Source organism: Excalfactoria chinensis, chromosome 7, assembly GCF_039878825.1.
Source record: "Excalfactoria chinensis isolate bCotChi1 chromosome 7, bCotChi1.hap2, whole genome shotgun sequence".
Classification (NCBI taxonomy): domain Eukaryota; kingdom Metazoa; phylum Chordata; class Aves; order Galliformes; family Phasianidae; genus Excalfactoria; species Excalfactoria chinensis.
This window is the reverse complement of record NC_092831.1, coordinates 32700012-32717329: the sequence shown is the minus strand read 5'-3', so window position 1 is coordinate 32717329 and position 17318 is coordinate 32700012. Positions and strand designations below refer to the sequence as shown.

At 45.0% G+C, this 17318-nt stretch overlaps 1 protein-coding gene across 2 annotated transcripts in view; it reads left to right on the top strand.

The window, feature by feature from the left end:
• ACKR3 (atypical chemokine receptor 3) overlaps positions 1–17318 on the top strand; it is a 46097-nt gene that overhangs the window by 20651 nt on the left and 8128 nt on the right. Inside the window, exons 4-6 of one of the 2 annotated variants that reach the window (XM_072342235.1) lie at positions 8723–8900; positions 9986–10059; positions 12702–12906. The gene's annotated coding sequence lies outside the window, so the exon portion shown is untranslated. The remainder of the gene's footprint in view (positions 1–8722; positions 8901–9985; positions 10060–12701; positions 12907–17318) is intronic. The other variant, XM_072342236.1, reaches the window with a different exon arrangement.

Below are 17318 nucleotides of genomic sequence, written 5' to 3'. Positions count from 1 at the left end.
GGTGATTTGCATCTTTGAGAGGGCTTCTGTGTGATGGGTTGGGAGAGGGGATCGTGCGACATCAAAGCAGCTTGGCAGCATCATCTTAACGTGGAGGAGTGTGTTACGGAGGAACAGCTCAGCCTAGGCCTTTTCATTGCTGCTACGGCTATTATAGGCTCTTGTGGTGACTTCATGGCAAAGAATGTGTCTCTGATTCCTCTGTTTTCATCCCTCTGCTCTTCTTGACTCCAGCTGAGTGTCCTCCAACTTATCTTTAGGACTCTGGAAGGAAAGTCTACATGTTTAACTTCATGATTGATTTCAGTACGTGCTGTGTGAATGCAAAGCAGTGCTTGAAAGTACAGCCAAGAAAATACCAAGGGGATATAAATGTGTGTGTGTGTGTGTGTATAGATATGCATTACGGTGAGGCTTGCTTTCCTCTTTTGCTGATGTAATATTTTAGGCAGTGTGGGTGCCAGGTCCTACTATGTGATCCCTACTATGTGATGTTTCTTAGTACTGAGAGCACTTGTGAACTCTTACGCCACTGCTGATTCCCCATCCAATGGACATGGGGAAGAAAATGGGAGCACTTCCAGAGTGCTTGCTGTCTCTCACTTCTCCCCTACATCTCCTTCCTCATCTGACTTGTCCATGTCAGTCCCCATCTTTGGTCCTTCCCTCTTATTTGAAGGCCACCAGTGGCCGCTTTGTCTGGATCAGCTCTGTTAGAGGCTTCTTCCTCCTCATCCACCTTGATGGATGAGCTCCACGTGGTCAAATGCGAACCTTGCCAAGCATGAAGGACTATCAGCAGCGTTATGGATGACTGTAGACTTCCTGCTGAGAAGAGTGTAAAGATATGTCAGCTTCTTATTTTCAGTCTGCTATAAGAGTGCTCTTGCAACAACTTTTGGCTTTCCTTAAATCCTAATGAGTTCTTCTCCCTTATCCAAAAAGTCTGAAATAAGTCATTTCTAAGCTATCCACTGCCTCTATTTGTCTGATTTCCTCCTTTTCTGGGTGTGTATCAGCTGAGTGCTGTTGGGTGGAGATAGGTTGGACTTTGGCCATCCTTTAGTTTGCTGCGAGTCCAAGTTCAGTGCGACCATTAAGTAGACAAAAAAAAATCAACCCCCCCCCAAAACGGAAATTAAATCACAAACGACTTCATTAAAACAATAATCACAGCCTCATGAAAGCGTACAGAAATCCTGTAAGCTCTCTCTTCTTTGAAATTTGAATCTTATCTCCCCCTGTCAAGGTTAATTGTTGCTGGGTTCAAAGCGTGGACAAGCTTTCATTAAGGCTGGAGTGTTGAGCAGCAGCTGGGCCAGGTTTGTCTGCTGGGTGGTATGAGCAGGGTTGAATTCAGTCCAGTACATTAAGGAGGGAGTTTCATCTGTAACTGCATTTCATTTTGCATATGGGTTTAGATCTGACTCTTAATGTTTCTTGAGTGTCTTCTCCCAAGGTTATAATCTGTGGAGCTATTATAGAGGTGGTTGCTTTACGTTGTTTCTCTCCATGTTGCTTTGAAGACCACAGTATGGGAATGTTATCAGATGTGGAGTGCAGGAACAGCTGTTAGAAAGGCACCCTAATATAAAAGAACCTCCTTGTTTATCTGTTGAGAAGCATTCTGTCCTGGGGGGCAAATCTTCCTAATTTTCTAGTTAGTTAACCTATGAAGAGCCAAGGCTGATTTCTTTTGGTCTCAGTTTGAGTCTCTGTAAGAGCCCAACATGTTCACTGCAGTTGGACTTGATGATCCCGAAGGCCTTTTCCAGCTCTGTGTGCCTTCAGGATCACAGCTCTGTTGGCTGATGTTTTTACTCTTGTAGCTCATGTTCTGCTGAAGGGGCACATCAATAAACGGGGTTGTTAAGAATGTCAGCAATGAAAAGAACAAACTACGTCAGCTTTAAAGAAAATAAGAATGAAATGGGCATAATGGGTACTAGAAATAGCTTTATAACCTCTTGAGCTGGGAAATGTAAGTACATGTTCTAAATGACAGTCCCCACCCTCTGCCCTGAGCTTCTGTTTTAATGAGTCGTGTTCAACTGGCGAGGTTAATATGGGAGACAGTATTTCACATGCAAATGAGTTATGATTATGGTTCTGGTTGGGTAAGGCACAGAAACTCTTCAATGCCTCGATTTACTCAACCTTAAAATGGGGCTATTGGCATTCTCTTCACCCCTGTTCTGTTCCCCGATATCCTCGAGCTCAAAAGGGTGCTGATGAGATACACGAGCGGGATGTGATGAGCTACATCAGGTTGATGGTTGGGCTTGAGGGTTGTGGAGGTCTTTTCCATCCTAAATGATCCAATGATTCTGTGTTATTTTCTGCCATTTGAACGAAGTGGAAAGGAGGCTTGCTTGTATTAATGCTGGAATCCTTCCTGGTAATTGTGTTAGAACTGGCAGTGGGGGAAGTGAACTTGTTTTGGAAACCGGTTTTGATTTTTTTTTTTTACAGGAATTTTCATAACTTCATCAAAACTTTCCAAATCTTTTTCATACCAAATAAAATTCCTGAGTTCCTATTAAATGTGACTCGATGTGACTGATTAGCATTACATCTCCAGCTTTTCCTTCAGCCCACTCCTTTCCTGTGGCCTGTTTTCATTTCCTCGCTAATCCAAGCGTGTCTAATGTGCCTGGTTAGCTTGGGGAGGTTATTTTTTATGGTACAGATATGTGAGGGAGATCTGGCGAAGACTGTGTCTAAAAGTTGGCATCCATAAATATAGGTGGGGTGGGGGAAAGGATAACAAAAAGGTCAGGGAGAAATGCTGTTGGTAAAAAGAGATGGTGGGGAGGTCCGGGGAGGTGAAATGTGTAACTTTGGCAAGAGGGGATGAAAATTACTTGTGAATGGATCAAGATGGAGGAACTGCAATCCCATTGGGCTTGTATTGCTTTCTACTGTCATGTTAGTTGCTTGGAGAAATGCGAGCACCCGCTCCCTCTCTGTGTCCCTTGGCTTCATCTTCAGGGCTTTGGCTCTATGCGCCATCACGTTCCTCCTTTGGCGATCTTAGAAGTGCTGGTGATAAGCAACCATCCTTTGCTGGTGTGCTGAAAGAAAGGCCACCTTGCCTTGTGAGTGCTCTCTCTTAAGACAGATTTGGTGATTGCATTTTAAGGAGGTTAGTCCATTTGTTCTTGCTGTGAATTACAGAAACCAGACCTCTCATTTTCATACGGTCTCTATCCACTAGCAACCAGCTGGTGCTGGTATTTGGTATCAGCTGGGAGCCTGGTCAGGAAGCTTTTATTTACTTATTGTTCTGTAAATTCATCTTGTAATCTCCACTGCTTTCTCAGTGTTGCTCTCTACCTTCTTGACCTGTTTCCTTCACCACTTACAAGAACCCCAGCAGTACGCCGTGGGTAGGTGTGAGTTTCTTGGTGCAGTGACCAGACAGTACCATGCAATAGGACCTTACTATAGGGACTTCACTGGTCTCACTTGAGCACTCTGGGACATATGAACTCAGCGTGGTTTCTGTGAAGCTGGAGTAAATGACTGCGTAGCTCTGGAACAATCTTCTTTTGCAGTCTAGTGCACTTCCATGTGTGAAAATGGGTAGGTGTACGATTTATTAGGCTAAGAAAGCCAAAGGCTGTGGCTTTTAAATGGTTTGTGTGTTTATTTTTATGAATAAATCCCATGCTTTCTTCATTAACAGAAAGTATTTATTTTAGGTACAACACAAATCTGATGTTGAGTTTAAGATTAAATAAATCCCCATTTATGGACATGTTAAGTTCCTACACTTCCAAGTCTCTTCACAGTAAGTTTGGGTCTTGTGTCTGCATGGGAGACTTAAAGTTGAGCAGCCAGAGCTCCAACCAAACAGGAAAGGTCAGATTTTAGGCTGTGTTAAAGGCTGGGGCCATTGGATAGCATGAAAATCCTTTCATGTGGCGGGGGGGGGGATCCTCTGGAGACAGGCAGAGGCCAGCCTTGTTGGAGGAAAGACTGGGAGTAAGGTGAGGACAGGAATCCAGCCTGTCTGAGGCACGGGATAAGGTTTCACTTCTGGGGGTTGGTTCATTTGCTAAAGCAAACAAAACCTTGGTTTTGACTTTGCTCGTTTGTTTCTCTTTTTCTGGAAATGCATTCCTTTATCAAGAGGTGCAGGAAGCTTCACAGAACTGTGTTGGCAGTGAGATGCTCTCAAGCAATTTCATTTCTTTTCTTGGTAGATTTCCAGGCATGGGTTCCAGGCAGCTGAGCACGGAACATCCATGCTCTCTTGCAGGTTTGGTGCCAGGGTCTTGGCCATCAACGTGATTCTGCAATATGCTGTAGTGGTGGCTATTGCTTTACCAAGTAGTGTGTTTTGTTCCAGTGGTGTCAGACAGCTTTTTGGTGTTCCAGTTAGATCAGAAACTCAGAGGTCCCTGGGTGACGAAGTTTACAGAGGAGCCAGCATCTGTCTCTGGTGCCGGTGTTGATGTGCCTTGCAGCAAGGGTCATTAGCAGACAATTGTCCCCTTATGAAACTGGGTCAAGCCTTTGGCCTTTCCCTTGGTTTGCCCACTGTAGATAGAGCACTGTAAGGCTCTCTGTCTTCCTTCCCAGAGGTGGTTGTGATCTCAGGTTTGGTAGGTTAACAGGCACCACAAAAATCAGTAAGGTTGGCAAAGACCTCTAAGATCACCTAATCCAATCTCCAACCCATCACCATCACACCCTTTCCTGGAGCTTAGTGCTGCATCATTTTGTAGAAGCACATCTCCAGTGCTCTGAATTCCCCTATCAGTGCCGTGGGTGATGGCTGCCAGGAGCTCTGCCCTTGGCTCTCACACATGGAAACCAGTCTGCAGTGATCTGCCACCTGAAGCCACTACTAACGATGGGCATTAGCATAAGCAAAGCTAATTCACTTACTTTCCTCCAGTGCACCGTATAATTGATTTCATCAAATGAAATCTATGCGATAAAGCTCTGGAAGCGAAGGGAAATCTGCAACTCAACTGTAGTTCAGCCACAAATAAATTTCTTTTTTTTCTTTGACAATTTCAGCTTGTTGGGGAGGCCAGAAAGAATGGAGGTTTCATGGGGGCTGGTATGTTCTTGATCACTGACATTTCATACCCTGGCTGAAAGCGAAATGAAAACGTTGCAGGTATTTCTTTGGATTAGTCACAGGAGGAAGATGTCTGGGTCAAGACAGTTGTCTGGCTATGAAGAGCTTTAGCCCTGCATAAACCTAAGTCTGCTTGTTTTATCTGTGAGTTTTGTTGTTAATGTGCGGGATGCAGAACATGGGGTGAGTAAGTGAATGTGAGTTAATTCAAACTGACAGGCATTCAGCTTTTGGGGGTCTTTTATTTTCTTTAGCAAAGTCATTGCAAGTCAAGGGTAGCTGCACAGTTGGGCCGTGCTGGTGTAAATAGCAACAGTGGGCTGCTTTCCAGCAGTTGGAAATGGAGATCTGACCTTTAAACGTGCCTTCCAACTCAAGTGATTCCATGGTTCTATGAGCTGCTGTGATCCTGTCCCAGCTTTCTCCCATGACTTCAGCATGTTTCTCCATGACTGAAGACAGTAGGTTGACCCCAGGATGTTCCAGCTGCCCTGTCTTTCCTGGGTGCTCAAAGCCCACGGCTCCCTACTGAGCCAACCACTGTACGCAGTGGTTTTATATTTCTCTCCGTGCAGAGCAATTTATGAGGTTGTGATATTGGCACTTGACCGTGTATTTACCTTTTCTTTTTACTGCTGCCTGCAGCCCTAGAGAAAAGCTGCAAACGTTACTGAAAGAGAGCTGATCCAACTCCTGTCTGCACTGTGATCCACGTGGGAACGTGGTGGTCACCCAGGGTGTGTTCATATCCATACCAGGAGGTCATTGCTCTGAGCTTCTAAGGGAAGTTCTGGGAGGCAGCGTGAATTGGCAAAAGGGACTGCCCCAGTGCATCAGTGGGAGCTGCTAGCATGCAGCTTGGCAGGAGCAAGCTATAAGGATGGGTTTGTAAATGGAGAAGCTCTCAGAGCAAGAGGGGGGCTGTAATGCAAGGTAATGCTTGCTGTCTCGAGGGGAGGAAAGGAAAAGAGGGGGTGCCTTCAGAGAATGGAAACAATAGTAATCCATGAGAAACTAGCAGAGAAATGGAAGCAGTAAACATAATCAACTTTGAAGGGACACTGCAATCTTCCTCCCCCTCTCCCCCTTTTTTTCCCCCATCTGCTGCTCTGTTTCCTATTCATGATAAACACTGTGTCCAGGACCAAAAAGGAGAAATGAGACCACATCTTCTGGAATGCTTGTGTAACTGGAGGAAGGATGGCTACTCTCTCTGAATGGCCACTGCAGAAATAGCTTGTGCGATACATGCTGTGGGAGTACAGCCCGTCCAAAATATACTGTTCAGTTTTTGTTCTATAGATGGAACTGCTTTTCCCTTGGGGTGCTGTTTTAAGGATGGCTTGGATCTATCCATTGGATATGTCTGCTGCAGCTTGTGGAGGCTTTATGAGGCTGGATCTTTTGGGGAACTTTGATTCTCTTTTGTCCTGTTGTTGCTGATTTTTCATGGCTGGACTGGATGCAGTTTTGGCCAAGCAATAGCCCTTAGGCTCTTCAGAAGGGTGTGTTAAGGGAGTGGTCGAGTGAGAACCGGTGTCTCCTATCACTGATCTTGTCAACCTCGTGGTTTCCATGAAGTTGTGTGAGATGTGGCTGTGTCATACAGATTGCTTGAGTGCTAGTTTATGTCCAGGTAGGTTAAAAGTGCCAGAGAAAGCAGTCTGGGTTCAGTAGGTTTAAAGCAGTCATGTCACTACAATCATTTTATTTCAGGATTGTTTTTGTTTGTCTTGTTTTTGTTCTGAAAGGAGCTAAGATTGCACAGATCAGAGAGGCTCAGAAATGGAAGGAAGAGGAAAACTGAGTACACCACCCAGAACCCTAAATTTCCCTATGCACCATCCACCTTATTCTCAAGCTGACCTGCAGATCGTGTCCTGCAGAGCTGGGCTTCACCAGCAATCCTTGTCCCTTTTTGCTTTGCTTACACAGCTGGTTTTCAAGCACGCTTGAAAAAACATACATTCAATACAAATATTATCCCTGTACATCCTCCCTCTGTTATTTCTTGTGTGCGGGATCAGCAGTTTGCAGACTGTATCTTGAATCCCATCAGGGGCCAGAGCTGCCCACAGCCTATGAGAAATATTGCCTTACAAACTCCTTCACCCGACCGGTCCAAAGAAGTGCAAGCGGTGACTGGGAAAGGTATAGCAGCCCTGGGATGGGTTGTGTTCAGTCAGGCTGTAAAAAGGCACCGGGTTCTGAGAGAGGCTTCAGTCCATGGGGAGAGATTGCAAGGTGTGAGGCTGCTGGCTTTGTGCAGGTTATTATGCTTCCATTGCTGGTTTCTAAATGGAGTCCTGTTGCTGAGAGAGACCAGGTTTGTCTTTACTAAAAACTTAGGGGTGGGTTTTTTTCTGTTCCAAGCTATGTATGTAACTTTAGATGGCCATCTCTGTGCCTCATCACCTCTGAGGTTTTTCTACTGATATTCACCTCGAGAAGCTACAAAGAGGTAAAAACTACAGTGGCTTGCCGTGTTTTTGCTATAGTGTCTGGCTTTGATATAAATCCTCAGGGTAAAAAACACCTTCCTTTTGCAGCGAAAGCAAAGGCTGAGGGATCTTTCATGAAACAGGCTTAGTTCCTCTGGAGGACTGACATCCCCATTTTTAAGGCCTAATTGCATCAAGTCTCCTGTGATAATTTCTTAGACAGCAAGGGAAAGCAGTTGGAGCCGGCCTCCAGCATCGAGAGGCTCGAGCCCAGTGGGTCGGTGTGGTGGCTTGATAGGGCAACAAAGAGATCCAAAGAACTGAGCAACAGCGATCCTGTCCTACGCTGTAAGAGCTTATTTTTTCCCCATCCATTACTAACACAAATTCCTCAGGTTGATCAATATTAAAACAGCTCACTTCAAGGCAAATTTCCTTTGCAACTCACCTCTATTTTTACAACGTTCTCATGATAAAGGAATGCTCTGTAGTATCAAGTTATCACTGCTTGAGAGCAGAGACAGCGCTTATAAGAAGGCGTTGGTCTGACACTGGGCTGATGTTGTCCAACACTCTGGATTCTGGGATCAACCAAGGCTGGCCTTCCTACCTTCATGTTGGAGCTGCCAATGTAAGCTTTCCTTCTCAGCTATGTCCCCATATAATGTCACAGCCCCCCAGCTCCACTCATCGCCACGTGGAGTTTGGGTTCTTGTTTCCAAAGGCTATAGCCATCAAAGGATGGCTAAGCAGCTGCTGCTATCTCCCTGCCATTGGGAGCTGGAGCCTTGTGTGCATTCGAGCTTTCCTGCTCCTCGATAGTTTAGATGGCTTTGCATCTGTCAGAGCAGGTAAAATTTCTCAGGTTCTCCATCTTGTAAACCTCTTTTCAAAGCTATATCAGTTTGATTTGACGGCCAAAAGCCCACAGAACACTGGTTTGTAGGATTTCAGCCCCCACATTGAACCTGACCATCACAGCCCCCTCATAAACCCAAAGTAACAGCAATTTTAAAGCCCTTTGCGGTGCTGATTTATATATTTTTCTGCAGTATCAGCATTGCTTTAAAGGACAAAGGTTTTTATAATACAGTTGTGAATTGTTTTTCTAAGTATCTTAAGTGCCTCCTGGGAACGCCTGATCACTTGAGATGCTTCATAATTTATTTCTTGTCATGTTTTTCAGCAAGTGCAATAAAACATTTGTAAATAGCCCAGAATGAGGATCATTACAGATGGCACTGGCATGCACCAGGCTCGTGTGGAAGTCCTTGTATCACTGCATGAGGGAAAAAGAAGATAGGAATGATAAGCCTGAAGTTTTCCTGAGCCTATGTGATGAGCGCGAGCAGCTGAAACTCATGGTAAAAGTTATAAACATGGTCATTTTGCTTTCTAAATCCTCTTTCTGGGGTCTTCGCTGGCATCTCTGCTGCATTCTGACGCATGTTCTGAAGCCAGTTGCTCTTGTGAACTGGTTCAAAAAAGCAACAACAAAGCACTGCAGGCAGATGAGCCAAACCTGCGAAGAGCAATCGGCATCAGTGCTTTCATGTCTTAATATGTGCCGAGGTGAAATGTGCTATTATCTCATTGCTATTCTGAGAAGCAGAAGGGTGTTGGGAGTAGGATGCTCCCTATCAACTCCAGCTGCTGCTGGTGGGACTTAGTTACAAAAGCAAGTTCTTACTGTGTGAGGTTTGGTGAGCCATCTGCTGTCTCAAAAAGTGTGGTTCTCAGCACACACAGTTTTATTTCAGAACTATACAGCCTTACAGTTGGCTGTAAGTGCTTTTGTCCAGATCTGGACTTAGATGGCTGGGATATACGTTGTTTGTATTCCCTTGACCCAAGCCATGTTATGGCTTTCAGTAGTGCTGTTTTACCCTCCTTCTGATGAGTGCCTGATGGGTTGATTCATCAGAACTGGAAAATCAGCTCCAAAAGGATATTGAAAGCAACCTGCCAACTCTTAAGCTTCAGGTGTAACTCAAAGAGCTTAATGAATGTATGAAAGAGATGAAAAGCCTCGCTTTCCTTGGCTGCTTCTTGCTGCTGAGGAAGGCTTATCCAGCCATCTCAAACCAAATGTAAATCAATTACATTGGTTTCCATCATCTGAGACAGTTCTTCTCTCCCCAGAGTTAACTTTGCTTGAAGCACGCTCTGCTGATTATTAACATGAGGAGTATCTAAAGAGAATTTGCTGTGCAAGAGCCTCGAAGCTCAGCAGCAATGCGTAGCAACTCCCCAAGATACTGACCATCCAATGCTCTGAATGTGACAGCATCAGATTTGTATTTCCTCTAAATGGCCTTTTTGCTTTCCTAGTGCTCTCTGCCTCTTTCATGTAGCTTTTACCTGTAATGGCCTCAAACGCTTGTAGCCACTTAATCTGGCTGTATTCCCCGGTCAAAGTGCTGTGCTAATCTGTGTGGATTTGTTACAGGGATGTAAACGCTGGTTGAAACACCACAAGTTCGTGTTTTCCTTTGGTGAGCAGGCCAAGAAGATTGCTGATCAGTAAGTAAGCACAGAGAAATGGCCTTTATTTCTCACTTGATGCTGGGATTCCTGGTTAACTGCACTTCCAGGTGTGCTTACAGAATGCCAGCAACCTCTTGTTGTAAAGCAGGGCCTGCTGGTCCTTTGACAAAGCAGATCCAGAGGGCCTGAGATATCATCAGCACAGCCCGTCTGCTCCTGTTAGCTCATGCAGAACCAGTGGTGGTTGTATTGCTCACGGCGTGAAGTAAATAGCAGTCGCTGAAGTGCATTGATCTTTGTAGCAGAGGAATTGTTCATGGCACATTGACCTGCCCTGAACTCTTGGCAAATCACAAAGTGTTATTGATCAGTGCAGCACGGATGTAATAAGTAGTATGTTTTGCTGTGTGTAAACACACTGGGCCTGCTTGTGAGATCAGTTGTGAGATCACCCATCCCGGTGGCTGCCCTAAACTCATTCTCCTTTTGCTCGTGACCTTCCCTATGCTCCTCACTCAAGCAAGTTGTGTCTGTCTCTGCTAACCAAACACCTGCCTATGCAAATACATACCCTGTTCCTGAGTCCTGAGGGCTGGAACCACCTGCCTAGAAAACCAAGGCAGCCCCGAAAGCTGCTTCGTAAACCAACCTTGATGTGTGGCCCTCTTTCCTGAGCAATTAACTGCTTGGTGAGGATCTCACAGACCTGCTGGAGGTGCCTTTTGACCTTGCTTTCATTCATCTGGCCATTAATAGCTTGTTCAGGGATCTGGAGGGTTTAACCCAACCGGCAGACATCGCAGCTGGCCCGGTTGCTGTCCTGTTGCTCACAGCTCAGATTCCTGGCTTCGTGCAGTAATTCACAAATAAATTCCCTTTCTTCCCAGTGCTACTGGAGCCAGCTCTGGGTGTGTGCTGATGATGCCTTGGTGGTTGACAACTGTATCTTAACTCTCTTTATTGCAGCCTTTAAGAAAGCAAATGTATCTTTGTTGTGTCAAGAGCAAGATGAACTCTTCCTGTTGCTGTGCAAGGAAAAAAAGCAGTCAGCTTGGAGCAGCTGCCTTCGTTTTCTTTTTGCTGGGCCGTGTTTCTCCAGATACAACAGCAATGCCAATGATGCAACGTCTCTCCTGGGAGACGGCTGGCTGAAGCATGCTGGTGGAGCTCCAGCAGAAAGCTTCACCCACAGAGGGTGGGGAGCAGCAGTTGATCTACACCAAACGATGACTTAACCTTGCCTTAAAACGAAGGAGCTTTTCTTTTTCTATTCCTGTTGGAGAACTGGTTTTTCTTCCATGAAACCCAACGTTTTTCTTGCCTGCAGTGCTTTTCTGTACCCAAAGGTTGCTTGTTGGAAAGCTCCCCACCAGCTCTATCCGTGGGCCAGGGAATTTTCCAGGGCTGGCTTGACGTTTCCATTAGGCGATGTGAGGCAATTTTCTCTCTCTCTGTTTTCTTTTGTCCTATTTTTAAAGACAGCCAAGCAAAACAACTGCTGGTGAGAACTTTAGTACCTGATTTGTCTCTATAGAACTTGCTACAATGTGAGAGGGCTTTTCCAGAGCTATCTGCAACTTACTTTTGAGACTGTGTTTTCTCTAATGCTACCAGTAGGAGTTAATAAAATGGCTCAGGAGTCTGGTTCGTTTTGGATGCCTAATTGGGTCTCGATTTGTTTCAGCTGAGACTTGTTAAATTTATCCCGTGACCCTGTAAATATAATCTGCCTTTTCATCCCTTAAATAGTCACCATCGCCTTTCAAGCATTACATCGTGTTCATGTTCCTGGTTTCCAGCTTTAAGTGGGAGCTTGGCTTTCTGCTTTCTGCTCTCCTGGCTGTGCTGAGGGCAGTGACGGCTCTGCTTATCTGCACCAGTAGACTTGAGATCAGCTTCAACTTTATTTCTTTACACTTGAAAGCTGCTCAGTTGGAGAGCAGCTTTTTTGGCTATTGAAAGACTGGAAAGAGGCCTGGAGGAATCTGCTTTTTGTCTCTGACAAGTGCCAGTAATATTAAATTTGGAAAACAGTTGCTTTTATGTTTCTTTTCTGTCTCAGGAAGGTACTGGAGCGGACACTCAAAAGGAAAGGTGCTCTAGGAGGAAAGGATGGAGTCATCCTGCCTGTTAAAAGGCAAAGGCAGAGCAGGTTCTGTGTTAAATCCTGCGCCTTTCTTTCCTTTAGCATAACATCCATCTGCCTCTGCCCTCAGCACACACTGTGTGCATGACTTCATACTGGTGTGGGGATGAAACACCACCAAGAGATACTTTACATGTGGTTGTAAAGCTCTAGGCCTCAGTATGACAATCCATCTGGTAGCATGGGGAAGCTTATAACAGAGCTCATTGCTTTTTCCTTTGACGTTTGCTTGGCTTTCAGTGCTCTGCAAGGCATTTCTTCATCTGCTTTGAAACGTGATTATTTGTGAAGTAGTGTTGCAGAATGCTTTTTGTGATGGTTTTGGGTTGTTTTTTTTGTCCTCTCCCTGATCCTTAGTGATTACCCCTCCTTGCGTTTTGTCATTCATCTGGCTCAGGCTGACTTAACCTGGTGAGGAGAGCTGGAGTTAACGTGGCTGCAGCTTTACTCTGCAGACTGTCTGGTGCATTGAAAGAACAGCTGAACTTCTCCCACATCAAATTCATAATCAGTAATTCTCCCTTTCTTCCAGCCTTTTTTATAGATGCTGTCTGTCAAACCATGCCAGAAGGGTTCAGAGTGCTTCACGCTGCACTTCATGCCTGAGCAGAGAAGGGGGAAGAAACAGCTACAAGGCTGTGCAGGTTCTCTGGGCACCCACCTGTAAAGATGCTCCAGTGAGACAAATCCATGCCTTTCTTCTCTCATACCTGCTCCGGAGGACAGATCTTTACCAGGTGCCTACTGTCAAACAGCATTGGATGTCTGTAAATATTCACGTGCAACTTGTTTTTGGAGTAAGCGTGAGCAGAGCTGTTGAACTGCTAATTGCAGTTGCAAGTGTTAATTTTCGCACTGTGGTAAAAGCATCCCAAATTTTGAAGGTTTCACTTGAGTCAGGGATGAAGTTCCTGACAGCTTTTTAAGTGTGCAGATGTGAAATGCTGAGTTTGAATGTTAAGTCCCTCTTAAAATACCTTATTTTATCTGAGAAGTTCTCAGATTTGGTGTTGCTTTGTCAGATTCATCTTCTTTTCCCCTCTTAGAGAGCTTGGAGTCTTGACTTTCTATTGCAGCTTTGTTTAGTTGAGTTTATGCATTCCTCCTATCATGTCCTCTGTGCTGTAATGAACTGGGATGCTCTGCTTCTTCCCTGGCAAAGCACAAAGAAAGGTGTCTGTCTCTGCGTGCCTGGGAGAAGAGTGGGGTAGAAACTGACTGGGAAGACCTGAGGGCCTTGACCAGATTGTTAGTGCAAAACGGAGTGGATAATTAATGCTGGCAAAAAGACTAAACTGTGTGATAGTACTTAACCTGAGATGAGCCAGTTCTAGGACAAGCAGCAGTTCCAGCCAGGTTTAAAAGCCAAAGAATGTATTGAGTGGTGCCTGCGCTGCTGGTAGAGAAATGCTAGGTGCACTGGAGTGGTGTGACTCCGCTCAGCATGAGCTGGGGCAAGACTTGACCTTAGACCTGCAGGGAGTACAGTGAGAGTTTCTCCTGGCCTGTAAACCAAGCAACTGAGTATTATTACGTACACGTGCGCACAATAGTGCTTAGAGCCTGTCTGCTGGGATCTTTCCTTGGGGATCCATATAAAATAGCTCTCACAAAAGCTGCCCTGTGTGCAAACAGAGGAAACTCCATCTAGTGACGTAAAAAGAAAAGCCAACAAAACCTTTTCACACGTGTACGTGTATTACCTCTTATCTCACTGCCAGTCTGCTGAAGATATCAGTCCAGCTAAACAGCACTCACCATATGTGAGGTTTAAAGTGCTGCCTGGGAAGCACTTCCAGGCCCTATTCTGTATTCTGCTAATGCAAGCAAAAATGTCCCTTTTGTCATGTTATGAAAGAATATTCTTGTTCCCCTTTCTCCTTGGATTTATGTCAACCCTGAGTTTCAACCGAGTTTGATCTCCTTGCTTTATTGTATTGCAAACAGTAGTCAATAGCTCTTCAGCTCGAGATTGCCTGGATTTATTTTCAGGTCAAGTCAACTCTCCTTGACCCACGTCTGAACCAAAATACATTCCCAGAAGATTCCCCCACAGGATATCGGATCCAAAGACAGAGTGACATTGTAATGAGTTCAAGGTTTCAGTTGAGTACAACGGAGTCCCTGTTGGTGCAGGGAAGGCAGCCCAGCCATCCTTCTTGTCTCAGAGCTGGGACCTCTCACGGGGCTTTTCAGAGCAGGTTTTGTCATCCGCTGGTCGCTGCTCTTCATAGAACAATGTCATTGATTGCAGTGCTGCTATTTGTACTCTCCTGACCGGTCCCAGTTCCATGCATGTGAGTATTCATGGCTCTAACGTGCGTGTGTGGAATTTAGTGTGCATGCTTTAAACAACTGATGGGTTGCTTTGCATTCTTGATTATTTTTTTTTTAAAGAGAAGGAGAAGTGACATCTCCTTTGGGGACTGTCTGGCACGCAGGCAAAACCAAATGATATTGCATCGTAAAGTAAAAAACACCACTTTGAAGAGCTGGGACAAAAATGGAATGAACTCATGAATTTATCCTGGATGATAAATCTCCCTTCAAAAGAAGGCGGCCTTATGTTTAGTACAAAAGACTGTTTATTTCTTCTATGGAAAAAAAAAAAAGAAGTAGTGGTGTAATCGGATAGGATTAACTTTCCAAGGGGCCCTGGACAGAAGCTGAAGTACGGGCTGCCTCCTTGTGCTCACATTGGATAATTTGAGCTCTGGAGTAGTCTAAGACCACTCTGGCTTCCTACAGGATTTGGCTACGATCAGCTGCCAGCATGAATCGCACCTAAAGCCAACATTAAGAACCCCAGCAACAAGGGTTTCTACAGGGGAAAAAAAATCATCTAAATACTTGGCTGGTATAAACAGCTTGTCTCAGCTGGGAACCTGGCCCAGGTGTGGGCAGAAATGTGGCCTTATTAGTGTCCTTCATCTCGAGCAGCAGTTAAATACGGTTTTAGCAAATACCAATAATGTGAGGCTGACTTAATGTTGCATTAAGAATCCTTGTGGTTTGTGTGTTCTGACTTTGCTGTTTTGAACGTTCGTGGCTGATGGATGTTGCATTAGCCCTTTTAATTTTATCTACTCATTTAATTACTTTGGAGCAGTCCTGCATGAGCTTTTGTTAGTGGGAGCAATGATGCTTCCAATTTCACACCTCACTGGAATGGATGGGCAAGTTTGGACTGAGATAGCTGTGTAGGCAAAAGCAAAGAGGAAAGTGAGAGCCTGAGTCCTGTTTGCATGTGCGTGCACTTTTATTTTTGCCTTAAGTCCTAGGTGGTAAGCAAGCCCCTTCTATAAACCTTTCTGCGGGATCAAGTTGAGTTCCCTGTGCTTGAGTTGGGTAAGACTCTGATGTGGTTAAACTCACCTATATTGAATTATGGTGCGAGGGCTGTTCAACAGTCATTGCTACTTGTCTTGGTAAGTTTGGCTATGTTTTACTCTTTGTTTTTCCAGAATAAGCTAGGATAGAATATTTTGGATAGCAAGTCATCGTAGAGAAAGGTCATGGTCGTGAACAGCTAACTTGTATGCTTGTTGAAGGCCCTTCCGTAGCTACTGTGAGAGCAGCTGTGCAGCACAACACTGAATGTGTTTTGGATTATTGGACCTGTGCTTATGGTGCTGTGTGAAGTTGATCTGAGCCGGTCTTGAAAATAGAGGCATGTGAATTGGAGGTATTTGGGACTGCAGATTTGCTTCTTGGCTAATGCAGGCAATTATATTTAGGTACCCGGGGGTAAAAGGAACCAACAAATCACCCAACAAACATCAAACCTGTGGAGAACACAGTTGTAGTATGCTTGTCTCACCTGCCATTGGTGTTTGCTAGCAGGCTAGACAGCATTCACAATGGGCCCAGTAAAAAATTACCCTTTGTGTTGGTTTACTTAACATTTCAAGGAACTGCGGCTCAGTTGGGGTGACCTTCATTCTCAGCTCCCATGCATGGGCTTAGCTCCAGTAACTCCAGTCAGGCTATGCTGATTTTCGGCAGCTGGGACTTGGGCCTTGCTTTTTATGTCCCTTCTTCAGTGCTCGTGTAGTCAGTTTTCCTTGCCAAGATTGTATTTGCTTTCCTTCCTAAAGGACTGCTCTAAATATCATGCTTTAAAACGACGTGTCTTTTCTCCCCACAGAGAACAATATGATATGCCACTGTTGAATTAATATGTCTATGAAAAGTGAATATAATCTCCCCAGTAGATCCCCTTTCCAAAAGATTTATGATTTAATGAATTTTTTATTCCTTACCGGTGTGTAGCATTCAGTCATTTTACACCTAGCAGGAGTTTTTCCCAAGGAAGCAGGGGAAGGCAGAGAGGGGGGGTTCCACCATCCTCATTTGAATCCTTTTTTCCCCCCCCTCTCTGCTTTGCTGTGCCACTTGTAACGCTTGTTGCTGCTGCAAAGTCAAACCCAACTTTCTTTACCATGGCTTCTATCAGAATCTGCCCTTAACACGTGGAGGTTGTGGTGCTGGTCTGGGACAGTGCAATATGGAAAGAAGTTTGGTGCAGTGCTTATATAAAAATCAATGCCTCTGAAGTCTTCGTTGCTATCTGCTTGACTGCTCTAGGCAGGATTTCTTGCTCATAGCCCTACTCTGTCTTCCTTGTGGTCACAGTCCAGTGCGTTTTCAAATGAATTGCTATAATGCCTCTGACAGTAGGTTATGAAGCCGCAGATAACATCCGTAGGTAACACCTTTATTTAGTGGAAGAGGAGTAAAGCAGAAGTGAGCTGTGAAGAAGAGAGCTGTTATAGACAATTACTAGCTGTGTGGGTAATACTCCTAATTACGCCGCCAATCGATTTCTCCTGAAAGCTCCTTTTGCCTTGAAATTGGTGAATTGATTGCTCTGCTGGCCCTTCCCTTGGCTGCTAGGATGCCTGCTGTACCTGTGCTTGGCTTTTGGGAAACTTGCTGGGATCAGCGGCTGCAAATCCTGCTGGGATCGACAGAAAGTGCTGGCAGGGTGGCTGGGCAAGGGGCACTGGCATTAACCTCTCTCATGCTGTGTCTTCAGAGGAGAAAGACAAAGAGCAGCTACAATCCTGGGTGGCCCCATTGATTGAGACACATGTGAAGCGGTGCGTGCTTTATATTGTCTCCCTGAATCAGCACTGTTCATCATCAC